This window comes from Dioscorea cayenensis, chromosome 1 (assembly GCF_009730915.1).
Source record: "Dioscorea cayenensis subsp. rotundata cultivar TDr96_F1 chromosome 1, TDr96_F1_v2_PseudoChromosome.rev07_lg8_w22 25.fasta, whole genome shotgun sequence".
Classification (NCBI taxonomy): domain Eukaryota; kingdom Viridiplantae; phylum Streptophyta; class Magnoliopsida; order Dioscoreales; family Dioscoreaceae; genus Dioscorea; species Dioscorea cayenensis.
In genome coordinates, this window is record NC_052471.1 from 18,586,215 (window position 1) to 18,593,005 (window position 6,791).

At 41.5% G+C, this 6,791-nt stretch overlaps 1 protein-coding gene and 1 non-coding gene across 2 annotated transcripts in view; one reads left to right on the forward strand and one right to left on the reverse strand.

Moving 5' to 3' along the window:
- The window catches only part of LOC120256783 (vacuolar protein sorting-associated protein 52 A-like), a 67,651-nt gene that overhangs the window by 56,307 nt on the left and 4,553 nt on the right, over positions 1-6,791 (forward strand). The window lies entirely within an intron of this gene.
- On the reverse strand, positions 2,730-2,836 carry LOC120265867. Its single transcript, XR_005537780.1, has one exon. It is a non-coding gene; the product is annotated as a small nucleolar RNA R71 (small nucleolar RNA).

The following is a 6,791-nucleotide window of genomic DNA, read 5'->3' on the forward strand; positions in this document are numbered from 1 at the left end:
ATTTTCGAATTAGAACCCTAATCCAATGTTTTCTTTTGGGAATGTCTCCTATTTTTGAATCAAAATCCTAATCCAATGTTTTCTTGTGGAATGTATTGTATTTTTCTGTTTTGAATCAAAACCCTTATCCAATTTTATTTTTCTAAGAATGTTTCCTATTTTTTAGTTTTGAATGAAATCCCTAATTCTCTGTTTTCCTTTTAGAATGTGTATGATAAGTGTTTGTGTATTAGTAATACAAAGTATTTTTTTCTTACAATCAGCATTACTTTTCTCGAATTATATCGCTTATACATGTGTATTTGTGTTCTTTTGTACATGTAGGGTTGTGGAGACAAATATGGAAGAAAGAAGCCAAAGTAGATTGCGTTTGCACTTTGTTGATGGAATCTTGGAGTGAACAAATGTGAAGACACAAGTTCTTCTCAAAGACATGTGAGTGTGTGCCAACCTTCGTTATGCACAACTAAAAACTCAAATTGGAGGGGCACAAAGGTAGTCACACTCATGTGTTTTGACTTGTGTAATGCTAGCAAGAATGTTATCAAATGTGTTTTTATTTGAGGATGCAACGCGATCTACAGCATGGACGTGTGCATGTTTATATTGCCTTGATGAAAGTCTCGATTCGGGAGTATTTTGGCAGAGTACTATAGCAAGTACTGTAGTAAATCACTGCGGCAACGTACTATAGCAGTTATAGTTCACAGGCTGCTGAAAACTGAAATTCTAAAGATTCACACGGGCGTGTGGAAATTCCATACGCCTGTGTGGATGCCCGATTCCAACCCTATTTAAGTCGTGATTTCAACCTGATTTCAAAATCTTTTACCCCATCTTTTGGATATCTTTTCTCCACCTTTGGAGGCACCCACGGTAGGGTTTGGAGAGGCTTGGGCTAGGCTTTTGGAGAGGTTTGACGACCTTCAACACCGTGTTCCTTTAGAAGAGAGTTATCGGGGAAGCTTTTGTCGGCACCGATCCAGCGAGGTGTGCCCTAGGCTTGACAAGGGAACCCTTGAAGAAGACGCCGCCACTCGACAAGACCATCGACACGAACACCAAGGGGGCTTTATTCATGGATTGCATCTTTTTATTTTTGATTTCATTATTGATTGTATTGTGCTCCATGGAGAGCTAAACTCCTAGTGGGTGCTTGGACTTGTAAACCCTAGGATGATGTTGTTTCTTTGACCTTTTATTATGCTTTCTTTAATTTATGTTTTAATTGAGTTCCAATCTCGAATGCTTGTTGAGTTGAATTTTTCTTAGAGTGACACTAGGGTTGAGAATCCATCTTGGTAATCCTTATGGATAAGTGACACACCATGAGGATTAGACCATGCTTGATTGGAAAGGGTTTAGAGGGTGAGTCGAGAGATAGCGGAACATCCCCTTTCCCCTCCTGTGTGATTTATCCTGCCTCCACATTCCATGAGTTCTTTGCGGTCACAATAGAGTGAAGTGGTAAGGGACGAACTCCGTTGGGCCTTAGTTTCATGAGCAACAGAGTGAAACGTTGAAGTAATCCTTAGTGTCTTGGGCTTAACTGAGATTAGGGTCTTTCGCCTGGACAAAAGGGTTAGATTTATATTCGAGAATAGGGTTTATCACTTAAAATCCATAGAGCATTAAGCAACATAGCGCAGTGTGAGGTGTTGAGACTGAGCGATTTCTCCACCTGGGCATAGTACAAGGTTAGTTACGGTTGACCATAAGTTTTGGGACCGTGTGTTTAAGGATTTCCACAACTCATTAGACATCAGTTAAGAGTTATAATAATTGGTCTTACACTTGAAGCAATAGTCTTAGGGTGAGCAATGTTTGGGTGCCCCATTTATTGTCGATTGCCTCTCCTATCTTTTATTTGTGCCTCCTTCTTCTTTTCTTATTTCTATTTGCATTGATTTGTTTTCACATCACTATCAATTCATCTTTACTCAAGTTAAATAGCAATCTATGTGTTCTGATCACTGTTTTCTGAGGATTCGACTACCCACTCACCGTGGTATTATTATTTTGACAAACCCGTACATTTGCGGTTCAACATGCAAAGTGGCGTTGTCAAGTTTTTGGCACTGTTGCCGGGGGAATAGGCATTTTCGAAACACTTTGCACTTTGCTATTTTAGCTATTCATCATTTATTCTATGTCACATTTTCTTATTGTTCTGATTTGATTTTCTTTCTTTGGTTGAAGTCCTGGTTATGACCCGAGGGAAATCTTTGACATTGGTTGAAGGAGATCCTGAACTTGAATGAACACTTTGTTGATGGGGAAAACAACCTGTGCAAGAACATCCAAATCAAGCTGTGGTAGAAGGTGAAGGATCAGATATTATGGCAGAACAGAATGAACAGCAGAGGACACTATTAGATTATTCCAGACCCGCAGTTTTGGACACACAGTCTAGTATTATGGGGCTACCTATTACAGCTCAGGATTTTGAATTAAAGCCAGAATTCATCCAAATGATATAGCAGTCAGCACGGTTTAATGGCTTGGCTGATGAGGATCCGAACAAACACATCCAGAACTTCTTGGAAGCGTGTGACATGCTTAAGATTCATGGAGTTACGGATGATGCTATCAGATTGAGGTCCTTCCCATTTTCATTAAAGGGAAGAGCAAAGCAGTGGCTATATTCATTAATTAGAGCATCCATTACTACTTGGGAGGAAATGGTAGAAGCTTTTCTTGCTCGATATTTTCCTCCTGGAAAATCTGTGGAGCTCAGAAATTAAATTTCATCCTTTGTGCAAACGGAATTGGAGTCTCCTTTTGAGACATGGGATAGGTTCAAGGAGCTCCTGCTGAAATGTCCTCAACATGGGTTCCCCTAGTCGATGAACATTCAAACTTTCAATAATGGGTTAAACTCGAGCACAAGACAGTTACTTGATGCTACAGCATGAGGTACTTCAGGAAGCAAGACCCCTGAAGAAGCCCGATATCTCATTGAAGAAATGGCTATGAGCGACTATCGAGTGGAATACAAGAGGCGAGAAGAAGGTAGCGGACTTCATGAGATCGATGTAGTTTGGCGACCTAGAGTTGAGTCATTGAACAGAAGCTAGATACTCTAACTTCTCCTAGGTGGCGAGCCATTACTAGTTGCACCTTTGGGTGTAGGGAGGGACATACTTGCGTCTAATTGCCCGATTTCTATTGGTGAGTACGTCCTCGGGTTGAACAAGTGGATTTTGTGGGTAATGTAATGAGAGGCCAAGGCAATCCATATAGCAATACTTACAATCCAGGTTAGAGGAGCTACATGAATCTTTTTTGGAATAATCAAGGGCAACAAAAGGCCATGACACCATCGGGTTTTCAACAACAACAACAACAACCATCCCTGAACATGGAAAATTGAGTTTTAGGCATGGGAGACCAGTTCGCGATCTAGAAAGCTTTTGACAAAAGTTCATCCAATCGTCGGATACAAGATTTCAGTCAGTCGAAGCTATACTTCGCAACCATACCGCTTCATTGCATAATTTAGAGAATCAAGTGGGGCAAATTGTGATGTCGTTATCGGAGAGACCTCATGGAAGCTTGCCTAGTACAACCGAAACTATTCCGAGAGTACATGTGAAGGCGATCACTTTGAGAAGTGGTCATGAGGTTGAGGTTATGCTTCTGAGCGAGAGAACTAATGCTGAAGCACCCGAGGTCAAGGAGGTTTAGGAGAGAACTAACAAGGAGAAGGAGGTGGTACCCCCACCTTACACGCAAGGAATCCCTTACCCTTCAAGATTGAAAAATGACCAAAATGATGAGCAATACAAGAAGTTCTTGGGTCTATTCAAGCAGTTGCACATCAACATTCCATTTGTGGAGGCATTTTCTCAAATGCCTCGATATGCAAAGTTTCTCAAGGACCTCTTGACAACCAAGAGGAAGTTGTAGGAGAGTGAATCTGTGATCTTAAATGCCTCTTGTTCGGTGGTACTGTAAAAGAATATGCCGAAGAAGAAGAAAGACCCCGGAAGCTTTATCATTTCATGCAACATTGAAAATTTGGGTGAAGAAAAGCCATTGGTGGATTCAGGGGCTAGCATCAATGTCATGCCCTATACATTCTTCCAAAAGCTATGCTTGGGAGAGCCTAGGCCCACTCAGATAACTGTGAGACATCCGAGAGACATCATCAAAGACGTACTTGTGAAGGTTGACAAGTATATATTTCTTGTAGACTTTGTAGTGTTGGATGTTGACGAGGATGCCAATGTTACTTTAATACTTAGGAGACCGTTCTTGCGCACTTCCAAAGCTCTTACCGATATGGATGGTGGGGAGTTGACTTTACGAGTAGGGGATGACGAGTTCACGTGCCGCCTCACTGAAGCCATGAGACATTCTGTAGACTTTGATGATAATCTTTACTTTATTGACACTACCGATGAACTAATGGATGAATATGTGCAGGAAATGATGAATTTGCACCCATATAAGGTGTTTCTAGACCAAGAAGTGGAGATTAAAGACGTGATAACACTTGGTCTAGAGGATAAGATACAACCTACCCCGGGGATCATGAAGAAGATGCTCTGGAAGATGAAGCGTGCAAGGAGACGTCACAAGAAACGCCCTAAGGCTAATGGGGATGAGCAAGAACGGAGTAAGGGTGATGACCCTTGTGTGGTAACAAACTTGATAGCTCCCCCTCTACCTTCAAAAGACTATGTTCATCATGTTTTCAAGTCGTGGGTAAGAGGGAAACCTTCATCTATGAGCCCCCATGAGGTAAGGTCAGGTACGTCAAGCTAAGTGACGTTAAACAAGCGCTTCTTGGGAGGCAACACAATTTTTTACCGTGTTCTAGGTTTTGGTTAGTATTTCCATGAATAAGAGCTTAAATGTGGGTGACTTGATCTTTTATAAGCTATTGTTGTGATTTTCTAGTGGATTATTGGTAATATCATGTTCTTAATTGTGTGTGGCGAAGTTTTCTTAATCATTTGAGTGTGTTTTTCATGATTCTGTGGTTTCTCTCGCATAATATAGGCAGGCTTAGAAGAGATGTAAATGTTCAAAAATTTTCTACAAAGTCTGTAATTTTTTTCTAAGTTATCTAGAGAATACAAAAGGCCATGTAGAAATTCCACACGGGCGTGTGTTATCGTTCAGAGCTCATCCGAAGAGGACATAGGGGCATGTGTCTACCCCTGTGAATGACCTTGTAGCGGTCACCGCGCGCGTGTGGAATTTCCACATGGGCGTGTGTTTCTGCAAAGTTTAGACTTTATCCCGAGAAGAGACAAGGCGTGTGCTTGACCCCCGTGGATGACCTTATGAACTACACACGGGCGTGGGTAGTCCACGCCCGAGTGTGAAACTCTGCAAAGAAGATTTCCTCCATCCCGAGGAGACACGAGGGGTGTGTGAGTGCCCCTAGCGAGATGCGCCTTGTGAAGATCCACACCCATGTGTAATTTCCACACGGGCGCGTGAAACACTCTGAAATTCTTGTGTGGATAGAGGAGGCTGAGGCGTGTGAGTGGCACATGGGTCGAGGCTGCAGGGTGTGGTAAATTTCCACACGCCCGTGTGGATGCATTCAGAGACAAAGAATGCCATTCTAAGAGCAGACAAGGGCATGTATCTGCCCCTGTGAAGCTCTCCTGTATAGTCACACGGGCATGGGTAATTTCCACACGCCTGTGTGGATGTACAGAATTCAAAAGGCCACGATTTCTCTTTATATATCTTGTTCACCTTTTCATTTTCACACTCCCAAACACTTTGATAATGCATCCTCACCCTCTCCCGACTTCTCACCATCGATTTTGAGAGATTTTACTCGAGTTTTCCGCCCGATTTCAAGGTTTTTATCTTCATCTTGTTGGTAAACACTCATTCTCTTTTTTCTTCGCCATACTTGATTTTATTCGATTAAAATTGGTGAATGTGCTTTGTTTTGATGTTCAAATGATGGATTATTGTTTTAGGAGAACTTTAGAATGAATTTATGATGTATTTTTCAGATTTTTGCTAAGTCCCCATGTGGTTTTTACGCCCCGTGGATCACCATTCCGGTGATGACCACGTCTGACATCTTCGCGATTCTCGAGCAAGAGCATGACATCTCCATTTCTTATGAGACTCTCGGACTCCTCGAAAAGATCGTTCAGCACCACCATCACGAGTACCCGGACAAGTTGATCCACGCTTTCTTCACCCAGCAGTAGCACCAGCAGAGACCACAGAGAACACCGACTCTTGATGTGTTTTTCTTTTAGTTTCTTTATGTGTTCGTATTTTATTTTTCGTTTTTTATTTTGGTACTTGTACTACTTGGAAAAGATCATCGTTAGAAGTTTATCGTTTATTTTCATTTTGTCTCGAGTTGTATTTCATTTCTTTATCTTTATATACTCGAGTTTTATTTTGTTTTTTGTTGAGCTTTACTGAATTCCCCTTGTGTATGCGTGTAGATTGTCTTGTGAGTGATAGATTTGAGGACTGATGTACATAGACACGATCAATGTGATTTTTACATGGCGTGTGTGTCTCCACAACTCAGTGGAACTCAACTCTCAATGAGAAATAGCTTCATCAAATGCACCATTAGGAGTTTAGGGGAGTATTGTTTCAATTACCCACTTCCACATACGTTTTTGATTTATTTATATTCTATTGTGCTTGCATGCGTACATTGAGGGGCAATGTGCATCTTAAGTGTTAGGGGAGGAGGGGAGGGGAGTTCACATTACACATGTTCTATAAATATGCTTTCATTGTGCATTCTCATGTAGCCCATGGTGGTTCACCTTAGTTGCAATGGTTTT